Source organism: Arachis stenosperma, chromosome 6 (genome assembly GCF_014773155.1).
Source record: "Arachis stenosperma cultivar V10309 chromosome 6, arast.V10309.gnm1.PFL2, whole genome shotgun sequence".
Taxonomy (NCBI): Eukaryota; Viridiplantae; Streptophyta; class Magnoliopsida; order Fabales; family Fabaceae; genus Arachis; species Arachis stenosperma.
Window position 1 is genome coordinate 115,660,590 of NC_080382.1, and position 13,616 is coordinate 115,674,205.

Here is a 13,616-nt window from a genome sequence, read left to right on the forward strand (position 1 = left end):
AACAAATCTATTAACACTAAAACAACTAATTTTTTTTTATAGTAAATTGAATAATTAAAATTTTTTACAACTACATAATAAAATGTTTTCCAAATATTTAAATTAATTATCAATATATTTTATATCTTTTTATTCATATTTTAATTATAAATTTTATTATAAATGTAAATAGGAGGTCATTTTTTATTCTAATACATATTTTTATATAAACACTTATTCGTTATTACAAAAATTAAAGATTAATTTTTCAATTAATAATCTGTCAATATTTATATTTTATAAACTTTTTTTTATTAATCTTTACTTATTTATTGTCAATGAATTATAGTTTAATTATATAATTTTTTTATATTTATTTAAAAAGTCGTCAATCCGAGTCTTTCCATATTTGATAAAAAAATCTTTACTTATTCATTACTTTATGGGTTCTTAAGCAAAACTTAATTCTCAGTTTCTCACACAAAAGCCTCTAGCTGTAACACAATTACATAACATGCTTGTTTTATATTATTATATATCACATGGGACGGTGAAAGAAGAAAGAAATCAATGATAATTAATGTTACGCATATAGTGATACTGTCACGTGAATGTCAGCCATTTTCTGAAGAGTGGTCATGACTTACTCTAACCAAAATGGTTAGTTAGGGTTTAGTTTAACCATCGTAATTGGTTAATTAGTTAGTTAGTTAGTTAGAATGTCAATTTTCTGTTATGGTTAGTTGATAGTTGAATGCATTATGCATCTACATATGCATATATTACATGAAAATGGAATCCTTTTGTGCTAGTGATTTTGACATTTTGTACACAAATTTTCTCATGTGTAATTCTCATAATTTAATTTCCCTTTTAACAAGCGCGATTTTTAATTTGGGATGAAATATATTTATCATTATATTGCCTTTATTAAATATCAATCACATACATCTCCCCCTAAAATTTCAGTCATTAATCAACTATTATATATAAAAATATATTTGATATTTTATAAAAAAATTATTATACTATTATAAATAAATTTTATTATTTATCTATTTTAAATTTGATTATATATATACACATAAATATATAATAATTAATTTAATTTAACAATTAATTTTTAGTGTACATAGAGTATTTTTGTCAATTTTTTTTTTTAAGAGAATGTTTGAAACGCAATTGAATTGGAATTGATTTACTTCAAAATCAAATTCTTTGTTTGGAATAGATAAAGTAGAAATTCAATGGAATTTAAATACCATGAATTGACATTATAACTAAACTCCAATCTCTTCATTTCTTTTTGTAGGACTTTGCTGGAATTGAAATGAGTTGGAGTGTTAAAAATGTAAAGACGTTTTTATATTTTTAGTATAGGTAAGTTACTTAAATTAAATCATTGGAAATCAAATTTTTTTTAAGTGAAGATAGAAAGATTCGAACCTGCAATTTTTTAAATGAGTATAAAAAGATTATGCATTTGAATTATAACTCATTATTGGTATTGGAAATCCAATTTAACAGATTATAATTTTCTAAAATTATATTTTTATTTATAATTTTTCTTTATCTATATAAATTAGGTGTAGTGATTTTCAAGCTAAACATAATTTGCTACAAGTATCCGCAGTTTACATGAAAAAGTGAGTTAGACAGAAATTATATTAGAAGATGTAGCAGTTTCTGAAAAAAATAATATTCTACATAAACTGCTGTTGGCTATAGCGGTGTACAAAAAAATATTGCATGAAAATTATAAGTAACACACTGTAACATTTATATATATAATTTTGACAAAATTAAAAATAGTTATAATATAATTAATTAATATAATTAATTATATTATAATATAATTATTTATAAAAAATACCACATTCAATTCTTAGTTTAATAATATTTTTATAAATAATCATATTATAATTATATTATAATATAATTAATTATATTATAACTATCTTTAATTTTGTCCAAAAATATTGATACAGGTGTATATATAGAAAATTCATTTATACATAAATTGCTACAGTGTCCAACGGATTGAGCTATGCAATATTTTTTAATAAATCGTTATAGTCAACGCTAGTTTATGTAGAGTATTATTTTTTTCAAAAACTGCTACACCTAACTTCTATCCAACTCACTTCTCCACGTAAATCGAAAATGTCTAAAGCGGATTATATTTAGCTTGAAAATTTTTACATTGTATAATAATTTGTATAAATAAAAAAATTACAAATAAGTATACGGTTTTAAAATGTTGTAATATAATAAATTTGATTTTTAATCATTTTATTTAAGTAATTTGTCCTACGTATTAATATAAAAGAAAAGGCTTTGAAGTAAGAAACAGTGATATAGATCCAATTATACCAGTCAACCTTAGCTCATTGCCTAGGCCAACCACCGGCCGATCATGCCAATGGCTTATCGATTGTTAGCTAATACCTAGTTACTTGCATTGAGTGATTGTCGGTCAATCTCTGTCGAATGACTGCCAACCAACTACAGTTATGTATTGATGATAATGAAAAATTATATAATAAATAAAATATAAAAATATAAAATCAAATAATTATATAATTTTTTAGATCAAATTAATTATCAATTTACATAATTAGTTCTAAATACAATAATTTATTTTTAATTTAATTTATTTCAAATCAAATCAAATCAATTTTAAAAATATTTTGTTTCAACACACCCTTAATGTCCATTTATAGATTTTTTTTTGGTAAGGCCATTTATAGGATTTTTACTAGCTGGATATATTGCTTCATCATTTTATTGTACTTTTCTTAGTCTCTCTATAGTCGGCTGAAATTTATGGGAACATGAAAATTATCTACATTTAAATATTCAGATACAATAAAATGGATATTTGAATAATTAACTTGTATTTTTTAAAACTGAATTAACTTGAAATTGGTTTATAGAATGTGCATCTCAAATTTTGATTCCAGTTTCCCAATTTCCTCTTGAAAGAAAAGAAGAAAACCTTTTTCTGGTCAAGTTTTATTTGAGTTTTTTTTTTCAATATTTCAATAAAGTTATTTTCATTTTGGGGTTTGTTAAGATACCTTTAATACCACCTTTTTAATCTATAATTGTATAAGTTTTATTTTTAATTTTTTTAAATTTTAAAATAATTAAGTTTAATTCATAAAATATGTAATAATTTTTTAACTATATATACATAAGAATACTAGTATTATATAATTATATAGCATAAAACGTTTTATATCGTCGTCTAATACATTTATTCTTTTGAAGGAGTATTGACATAATAAATTGTAAAAAAGATAACTATGTTTTTTGACACAAATAGATACGGATAAATGTGAAAAACTCTTTTATACTTTAAAATCAAATTCTTAGTATCAAAATAGAGAAGAATGAATAAAAATATACATAAATTTCATAGGGTGGACAAATATACATTTAAATATTTTAAGGAGTTATATATACACACTAATATCTTGTTCTGTTAGTCATTTCTATTTTTCTATCATTTCATTAACGTTTTTGTTAATAGTGGCTGACACAACTATGTTATGTGTACATCAAAATCAGCTACCAAAGTCAGCCATAATATATTGATGACTAATTTTAGTGACTAGTTTTAGTGTACAAATAGTATTTTTGTGGCTAATAAGTGGCACGTTATTTGTCATAGTGGTTCTATGCATTGTGTGACATGGATTTAACAAATAAAATAAATAAACAATAAAATAATAAAGTGAAATCTTCAACATTTTCTTCACATAAGTTTATATTAGGAATTTCTAAACCCTAATGCACAAAAATGTCACAATCTCGACGAAAGAAGAAGAACAAACATATCCTAACCTTGTGTGAGTGCATGTGGTGGCTCCTCTTTTGCGTAGAAGAATAGGAAGAAGAAGAAGTTCGAGTACAACAACGACAAGTGTTTGCATGGACTTTAAGTAGTGATGCTTGAGTCTGCGATGGAGTGGAATCCAAGAGATTGTTTTTCGTTATCTGTTATGGGAGGTCTGTGATTTTTTATTCTTTTTATAATGATAAATGTTATGCAACTTATGTGAAATAGCTCAAATTTTTCTCGATGAATGAATGTAAAATATTAATTTGAGGTGCGATTATTTTATATGGGCTAATGAAGTTGGTGATGTTGAAAAAAAGTTTGAGAAATTTAGGAGAAGAGTAAAGAAAGAAAATAGAAGGATGGATGTAAAAATAAGGTAGTGGAACTTGCTTTGGGTTTAAAAGTTAATGAAAAGGTAAAGAAGATGTTGAAGACAATTGATGTGATTAATAAAGAATTGAAGAGCATTAGAAAATGGATGCACTGTGTTTGCTTAGGAATGAAAATTTGTATTTTGTAGTTGTTTATTAACACTTTTCATAAGCGATTATAATACACTGTAAAATAAGAATATGTACATTTATCCACCGTGTAAAAATTTATGTGTACTTTTATCTATTCTTTCTAAAATAGGAAATAAGAACTCTAGCATAATCAAGAAGATTATTATACAAAATAAGATATATGCTATCTAGTATGAAAACTTTGTTAAATCAACATTCATCTAGTACAAATCATCTGTGTCCAAATATAAATATTTTAATTAAAAAAATTACTTCTCAAAACACACTTAAACATATCTAAATAGTTGTGTTTGGTTAGAGAACATAGACACTGAGACATAAATACGATGATACACATTTACTATTTGTTTCATAAGACACAGGTTTTGATGAACACGCTAATACACAAATACACATAAAATATATGTATTCAGTGTCTCTCCTAAAAGTTGAGACACTGAGATATAATTTATGAGACATAAATATTTACACTTTTACCCTCAATTATTTTTTAAAATACCAATTTTATCTTAACTGTAACTCTATTTTATCCCCTTTTTCTGCTCCTTCTTCCTCTTTTTTCCCACCTCCCCCTCTCTCTAACATTGTCCTTTGACTCTCCTTCCATCACTACTTCTATCGCCATCGCCATCGTCCCTACCAGCGCCGCCATTGCTTCTTCCTCAGTTCTCTCTTCATCCTCTCCTTTTTTCACTATTTGTTCTGTTCTTTCTCCCTTCACCATGCCAGTGACGCTGTCGTCGGTGATTCTACTGCCGGTTCTGTCTTCATTTGTCGTCCCCTATTTACGACACTGTTGATGATGTACTTCACCTTGTAGATCTGCTCTTTTCTGTTTATTATCAATTTCTCTTTGTATTTTTAATTTTCTCTTCTAGAAATGTTATTAGATTATGGTATGTGTGTGTGAATGAAATCTTATTTTGTTGCATGAATTTGTATTAGATTATGATTTTGTAATTTTTTTTTTTGGAGAAGATAATTTGGTGAAAGGAAGAAGATGAAAGAAATTGAGATGATGAAAATGAAAGATTACAAAGGTTAAATAAATTTTTAATTGTAATTTGTATTTTGTCTATTACAATTGCAAAACTTAAGTATATTTATGTATAATGTATATGTCTTTGTGTCTCTCTTTCAATCTTTAAGAGACAGGAACCAAACACATCCAATATTATCATATCTTTAAATACATATTCAATCTTGTTCTTTACCTGTACTTTTGAATTGAGTTTATAAATAATATTTATGGTTATATATTAATATAAAAAATAGCTTAAATATTTTATATATTTAAAAAATATTTAAAAAATTTAGTTTGACTTTAATATTAATAAAATATAAAATATATTATTATAATTTATTTAAATATATATATATATTGTACAAGATGTCACTGGTACGGGTTGTAGGATGGATTAGGAACTTGCCGGTCAAGGTGATGATGCAGTTGGATCTTCAGAGTGGTGGGAGTGGTACCTTTAAAGACATTCTGACGCTCAAGTTAAAATGAATCTGAGAGGTATATGTGAGGTTTAGGAATGAGTGTCGTACCTGAGGGAGCCCTTGGCCCCCTTTTTATAATCGGAGTTTGTTATCTTATGTTATCTTATTAGTCTAAGATAAGAGGAATATATGATTTTGAATATTGGTTAGGGATTACCGTGACGGTTTGAAATGTGAGGGAGGTCCGGACCCAGGTAGTCGGGTCGGGGACTGCTTCGATGAAGAATATGGGGATTGAGTCTGGAACAGTTTCCTTTGGAGCGAAAGAGCGTGTGGACCAGTCTCATTGTTGAAGGAGCTTTTGATCTTACCGTGCGGCCATGAGCCTGGCAGGGAGTGCGTCGTCTGGGTTTCCTAGTCAAGGTCGGAAGTACGGGGAATGCTTGGTCATCCCGTCACTTGTCCGTTGCTTTTTTTCAAAGGGGAATTTTGCCAGTTGTGATTCCCTAGGTGTCATAATAATGTTTTAATGCGAAGGAAAATTTTGGGTTTTCTTTCCAATTTTGCCCTTCACCCCTTCATGTTTCTTTTGAAATGTTAGGGTTTTATTTTATAATCGCTTCTCTCTCTTTTATATCTCTTTGGTTTATAATCTTTTTCTTCTTTTGTCACTTCTCCTATCTCTTTATTTCTACATCCACTGCTTGCTTTCATGCATGGTCCTTTGTGTGTTGCACGTTCATTCGTTCTTCGTTTCGCACCACGTCATTTTGTCTACTCGCTTCAAGAATCAAGTTGGTGTTTTCTTCTTTTCTACTTTGTTTATTATGTGATTTTCTTTTGTTTATTTGCTGTTGCGTGCCTTCTTTTTGAGTTTGTTTTCCTGGGTAAGAATAATGAAAAATCAGGAGGTGCCATTATTTTTAGTGTAGTTTCGTAATTGTGGTAGTGGTAGAGAAACGGGGGAGATGCTACTGTTTTTGGACTTTGTTTAGGTGTGTTTAGTGAAAGTCTTTTGTATGGTTCTCTTTTTTCAGAAAGTGGGCTAATGGTGGTGCCCCTCTTTTTTAGGTATGGTCCAGTGGAAGAATGAGGCGCTAGGGCTTCCGTTGTCCCAATTAGTGGTGTCCCCAATGCTTACTATTGGGTGACTTCTGATGTGTAGGAGACGCCATCCCAGGTTACGAAAGAAGGCCTCTAAAGAGTTTGTTACATAAATCCTAATTCTCCCTGAGTTGCTGACTAGATGTGGGTTTACGAATCCATGTTCACACAACTGGAGGAGCGACTCCCGTTCTCAGAGTTTGTTCAGGCGTTACTTAAGCGTTGTTTGATGGCATCGTCTCAGTTGCACCCTAACAGTTGGGTGGGCATTCAGACTTTTGAATTGGTTTGTGATTATCTAGGCTTCCAACTCGGATGGAAACTTTTCTTTTCTTCTTTTTGTGTACCCTTCTGACCAAGGAGGGGAAGCACAAGAAGGGCTGTGTGTCATTCCAGGCCCAGCTAAATTGGTGGATCTTTGGGCTGTTTGAGGATTCTTTTCACGGTTTCAAAGGAGAATATTTTAAGGTGCGCCCTGCTCAGGGGCACAATCCCTTTTGGCTGATCTTGGAGGGAGAACGTCAGTTCTCGACGTACTGGAATGTTAGGGCCAGTGCGTCGTACTTGACGCGAGTAACTTATCAGGGTTTGTCTCTTGAGAATTAAGATATTGCTGATTGGTGCACGAAATTGTGATCATCAATGGCGCCATCAACATGGTACGCACAATTGCAATCTCAACTCTTTATCACAACTTCGCACTACTAACCAGCAAGTGTACTGGGTCGTCCAAGTAATAAACCTTACGCGAGTAAGGGTCGATCCCACAGAGATTGTTGGTATGAAGCAAGCTATGGTCACCTTGTAAATCTTAGTCAGGCAGATTCAAATGGTTATAGATGATGAATAAAACATAAAGATAAAGATAGAGATACTTATGTAATTCATTGGTGAGAATTTCAGATAAGCGAATGGAGATGCTTTGTCCCTTCCGTCTCTCTGCTTTTCCACTGTCTTCATCCAATCCTTCTTACTCCTTTCCATGGCAAGCTGTATGTAGGGTTTCACCGTTGTCAGTGGCTACCTCCCATCCTCTCAGTGAAAATGTTCAACGCACCCTGTCACGGCACGGCTATTCAGCTGTCGGTTCTCGATCATGTCGGAATAGAATCCAGTGATTCTTTTGCGTCTGTCACTAACGCCCCACAATCGCGAGTTTGAAGCTCGTCACAGTCATTCAATCATTGAATCCTACTCAGAATACCACAGACAAGGTTTAGACCTTCCGGATTCTCTTGAATGCCGCCATCAATTCTAGCTTATACCACGAAGATTCCGGTTAAAGAACCCAAGAGATATCCACCCAATCTAAGGTAGAACGGAGGTGGTTGTCAGGCACACGTTCATAGGTGAGAATGATGATGAGTGTCACGGATCATCACATTCATCAAGTTGAAGAACGAGTGATATCTTAGAACAAGAACAAGCTGAATTGAATAGAAGAACAATAGTAATTGCATTAATACTCGAGGTACAGCAGAGCTCCACACCTTAATCTATGGTGTGTAGAAACTCCACCGTTGAAAATACATAAGAACAAAAGTGATCATTGGCTTCGGCCCCAGAGAGGGAACCAGAAGAACCAAGATCTGATCTAAGAACTAGATGTCCAAAGATGAAAATACAATAGTAAAAGGTCCTATTTATAGGGAACTAGTAGCTTAAGAATTACAAAGATGAGTAAATGACATAAAAATCCACTTCCAGGCCCACTTGGTGTGTGCTTGGGCTGAGCATTGAAGCATTTTCGTGTAGAGACTTCTCTTGGAGTTGAACGCCAGCTTTTGTGCCAGTTTGGGCGTTTAACTCCCATTCTTGTGCCAGTTCTGGCGTTTTACGCCAGAATTCTTGAGCTGATTTGGAACGCCGGTTTGGGCCATCAAATCTTGGGCAAAGTATAGACTATTATACATTGCTGGAAAGTCCAGGATGTCTACTTTCCAACGCCGTTGAGAGCGCGCCAATTGGGCTTCTGTAGCTCCAGAAAATCCACTTCGAGTGCAGGGAGGTCAGAATCCAACAGCATCTGCAGTCCTTTTAGTCTCTTAATCAGATTTTTGCTCAAGTCCCTCAATTTCAGCCAGAAAATACATGAAATCACAGAAAAACACACAAACTCATTGTAAAGTCCAGAAAAGTGAATTTTAACTAAAAACTAATAAAAATATACTAAAAACTAACTAAATCCTACTAGAAACATACTAAAAACAATGCCAAAAAGCGTACAAATTATCCGCTCATCACAACACCAAACTTAAATTGTTGCTTGTCCCCAAGCAACTGAAAATCAAATAAGATAAAAAGAAGAGAATATGCAATAAATTCCAAAAACATCTATGAAGATCAGTATTAATTAGATGAGCGGGGCTTTTAGCTTTTTGCCTCTGAATAGTTTTGGCATCTCACTCTATCCTTTGAAATTCAGAATGATTGGCTTCTATAGGAACTCAGAATCCAGATAGTGTTATTGATTCTCTTAGTTAAGTATGATGATTCTTGAACACAGCTACTTTATGAGTCTTGGCCGTGGCCCAAAGCACTCTGTCTTCCAGTATTACCACCGGATACATACATGCCACAGACACATAATTGGGTGAACCTTTTCAGATTGTGACTCAGCTTTGCTAGAGTCCCCAATTAGAGGTGTCCAGGGTTCTTAAGCACACTCTTTTTGCCTTGGATCACAACTTTATTTCTTTCTTTTTCTTTCTTTTTCTCTTTCTCCCCTTTTTTTCTACTTTTTTTTCGTTTTTCTCTCTTTTTTTTTTGTATTCACTGCTTTTTCTTGCTTCAAGAATCATTTTTATGATTTTTCAGATCCTCAGTAACATGTCTCCTTTTTCATCATTCTTTCAAGAGCCAACATTCATGAACAACAAATTCAAAAGACTTATGCACTGTTCAAGCATACATTCAGAGGTCAAAAGTATTGCCACCACATCAAAATAATTAATCTGTTATAAAATTTAAAATTCATGCAATTCTTCTCTTTTTCAATTAAGAACACTTTTCATTCAAGAAAGGTGATGGATTCATAGGACATTCATAACTTTAAGGCATGGACACTAAGACACTAATGATCATGGAATAAGACACAAACATGGATAAACATAAGCATAAAATTCGAAAAACAGGAAAATAAAGAACAAGGAAATTAAAGAACGGGTCCACCTTAGTGATGGCGGCTTGTTCTTCCTCTTGAAGATCTTATGGAGTGTTTGAGCTCCTCAATGTCTCTTCCTTGCCTTTGTTGCTCCTCTCTCATGATTCTTTGATCTTCTTTAATTTCATGGAGGAGGATGGAATGTTCTTGGTGCTCCACCCTTAGTTGTCCCATGTTGGAACTCAATTCTCCTAGGGAGGTGTTGATTTGCTCCCAATAGTTTTGTGGAGGAAAGTGCATCCCTTGAGGTATCTCAGGGATTTCATGATGAGTGGGATCTCATGTTTGCTCCATCCTTTTCTTAGTGATGGGCTTGAGGTCATGCCTTCTTGGTTGAACTGGCTTCCCTCTCTCTTCCATTGAGCGCCCTCTTCACAGATGTCTATGAGGACTTGGTCCAACCTTTGATCAAAGTTGACCCTTTTTGAGCTTGAAGAGGACCTCGGGGATCACCTTCTTCATGGCCACAACTTCATAGAAGTGGTCTTGATGCACCCTTGAGATGAATCTCTCCATCTCCCATGACTCGGAGGTGAAAGCTTTTGCCTTCCCTTTCCTCTTTCTAGAGGTTTCTCCGGCCTTAGATACCATAAATGGTTATGGAAAAACAAAAAGCAATGCTTTTACCACACCAAACTTAAAAGGTTTGCTCATCCTCGAGCAAAAGAAGAAAGAAGAGAGTAGAAGAAGAAGAAATAGAGGAGATGGAGGTGGCTTTGTGGTTTGGCCAAAGGGGGAGAAGTAGTGTTTAGGGTGTATGAAAATGAAGGAGTGAAGATGGGTCTATATAGGGTGAAGAGAGGGGTAGGTTTCGGCTATGGGAGGGTGGGTTTGGGAGGAAAAGTGGTTTAAATTTGAATGGTGAGGTAGGTGGGGTTTTATGAAGGATGGATGTGAGTGGTGAAGAGAAAGATGGGATTTGATAGGTGAAGGGTTTTTGGGGAAGAGGTGTTGAGGTGATTGGTGAATGGGTGAAGAAGAAGAGAGAGGGTGGTGGGGTAGGTGGGGATCCTGTGGGGTCCACAGATCCTGAGGTGTCAAGGAAAAGTCATCCCTGCACCAAGTGGCGAGCGAAATTGCTCTCTGTGCCAATTCTGGCATTAAACGCCGGGTTGGTGCCCATTTCTGGCGTTTAACGCCAGCTTCTTGCCCTTTCCTGGCGTTTAACGCCAGTCTGGTGCCCCTTTCTGGCGTTAAACGCCCAGAATGGTGCCAGACTGGGCGTTAAACGCCCATTTGCTAGCTTCACTGGCGTTTAAACGCCAGCAAGTTCTCCTCCAGGGTGTGCTATTTTTCTTTCTGTTTTTCATTCTGTTTTTGCTTTTTCAATTGATTTTGTGACTTCTCATGATCATCAACCTACAGAAAACATAAAATAACAAAGAAAAATAGATTAAACATAACATTGGGTTGCCTCCCAACAAGCGCTTCTTTAATGTCAGTAGCTTGACAGAGGGCTCTCATAGAGCCTCACAGATACTCAGAGCAATATTGGAACCTCCCAACACCAAACTTAGAGTTTGAATGTGGGGGTTCAACACCAAACTTAGAATTTGGTTGTGGCCTCCCAACACCAAACTTAGAGTTTGACTGTGGGAGCTCTGTTTGGCTCTGTTTTGAGAGAAGCTCTTCATGCTTCCTCTCCATGGTGACAGAGGGATATCCTTGAGCCTTAAACACAAAGGATTCTTCATTCACTTGAATGATTAATTCTCCTCTGTCCACATCAATCACAGCCTTTGCTGTGGCTAGGAAGGGTCTGCCAAGGATGATGGATTCATCCATGCACTTCCCAGTCTCTAGGACTATGAAATCAGCAGGGATGTAATGGTCTTCAATCTTCACCAGAACGTCCGCTACAAGCCCATAAGCTTGTTTTCTTGAATTGTCTGCCATCTCTAGTGAGATTCTTGCAGCTTGTACCTCAAAGATCCCTAGTTTCTCCATTACAGAGAGAGGCATGAGGTTTACGCTTGACCCTAGGTCACACAGAGCCTTCTTGAAGGTCATGGTGCCTATGGTACAAGGTATTGAAAACTTCCCAGGATCTTGTCTCTTTTGAGGTAATCTCTGCCTAGACAAGTCATCCAGTTCTTTGGTGAGCAAAGGAGGTTCGTTCTCCCAAGTCTCATTACCAAATAACTTGTCATTTAGCTTCATGATTGCTCCAAGGTATTTAGCAACTTGCTCTTCAGTGACATATTCATCCTCTTCAGAGGAGGAATACTCATCAGAGCTCATGAATGGCAGAAGTAAGTCCAATGGAATCTCTATGGTCTCAGTTTGAGCCTCAGATTCTCATAGTTCCTCATCATGGAACTCATTGAAGGCCAGTGAACGTCCATTGAGGCCTTCCTCAGTGGCGCTCACTGCCTCTTCCTCCTCTCTAAATTCGGCCATGTTGATGGCCTTGCATTCTCCTTTTGGATTCTCTTTTGTATTGCTTGGAAGAGTACTAGGAGGGAGTTCAGTAATTTTCTTGCTCAGCTGTCCCACTTGTGCCTCCAAATTTCTAATGGAGGACCTTGTTTCAGTCATGAAACTTTGAGTGGTTTTGATTAGATCAGAGACCATGGTTGCTAAGTCAGAGTGGTTCTGCTTAGAATTCTCTGTCTGTTGCTGAGAAGATGATGGAAAAGGCTTGCCATTGCTAAACCTGTTTCTTCCACCATTATTGTTGTTGAAACCTTGTTGAGGTCTCTGTTGATCCTTCCATGAGAGATTTGGATGATTTCTCCATGAAGAATTATAGGTGTTCCCATAGGGTTCTCCCATGTAATTCACCTCTTCCATTGAAGGGTTCTCAGGATCATAAGCTTCTTCTTCAGATGAAGCATCCTTAGTACTGCTTGGTGCATTTTGCATTCCAGACAGATTTTGAGAAATCATATTGACTTGCTGAGTCAATATTTTGTTCTGAGCCAGAATGGCATTCAGAGTATCAATCTCAAGAACTCTTTTCTTCTGATTCGTCCCATTGTTCACAGGATTCCTTTCAGAAGTGTACATGAATTGGTTATTTGCAACCATTTCAATGAGTTCTTGAGCTTCTGTAGGCGTCTTCTTCAGATGAAGAGATCCTCCAGCAGAGTTATCCAATGACATCTTGGATAGTTCAGAGAGACCATCATAGAAAATACCTATGATGCTCCATTCAGAAAGCATGTCAGAAGGACACTTTTTGATTAATTGTTTGTATCTCTCCCAAGCTTCATAGAGGGATTCACCTTCCTTCTGTCTGAAGGTTTGGACTTCCACTCTAAGCTTACTCAATTTTTGAGGTAGAAAGAACTTTGCCAAGAAGGCATTGACTAGCTTTTCCCAAGAGTTCAGGCTTTCTTTAGGTTGTGAATCCAACCATATCCTAGCTCTGTCTCTTACAGCAAAAGGGAATAGCATAAGTCTGTAGACCTCATGGTTGACCCCATTGGTCTTGACAGTGTTACAGATTTGCAAGAATTCAGCTAAAAACTGATGAGGATCTTCCAATGGAAGTCCATAGAACTTGCAATTCTGTTGCATTAGAGAAACCAATTGAGGCTTAAGCTCAAAG

The 13,616-nt window shown here is 34.7% G+C and overlaps 1 non-coding gene across 1 annotated transcript; it reads left to right on the forward strand.

Annotated features, from left to right (window-relative positions):
* The first annotated feature begins 13,222 nt into the window (after positions 1-13,222).
* LOC130937129 (small nucleolar RNA R71) lies at positions 13,223-13,330 on the forward strand. The gene has a single exon (XR_009068361.1). It is a non-coding gene; the product is annotated as a small nucleolar RNA R71 (small nucleolar RNA).
* Positions 13,331-13,616: the final 286 nt, after the last annotated feature.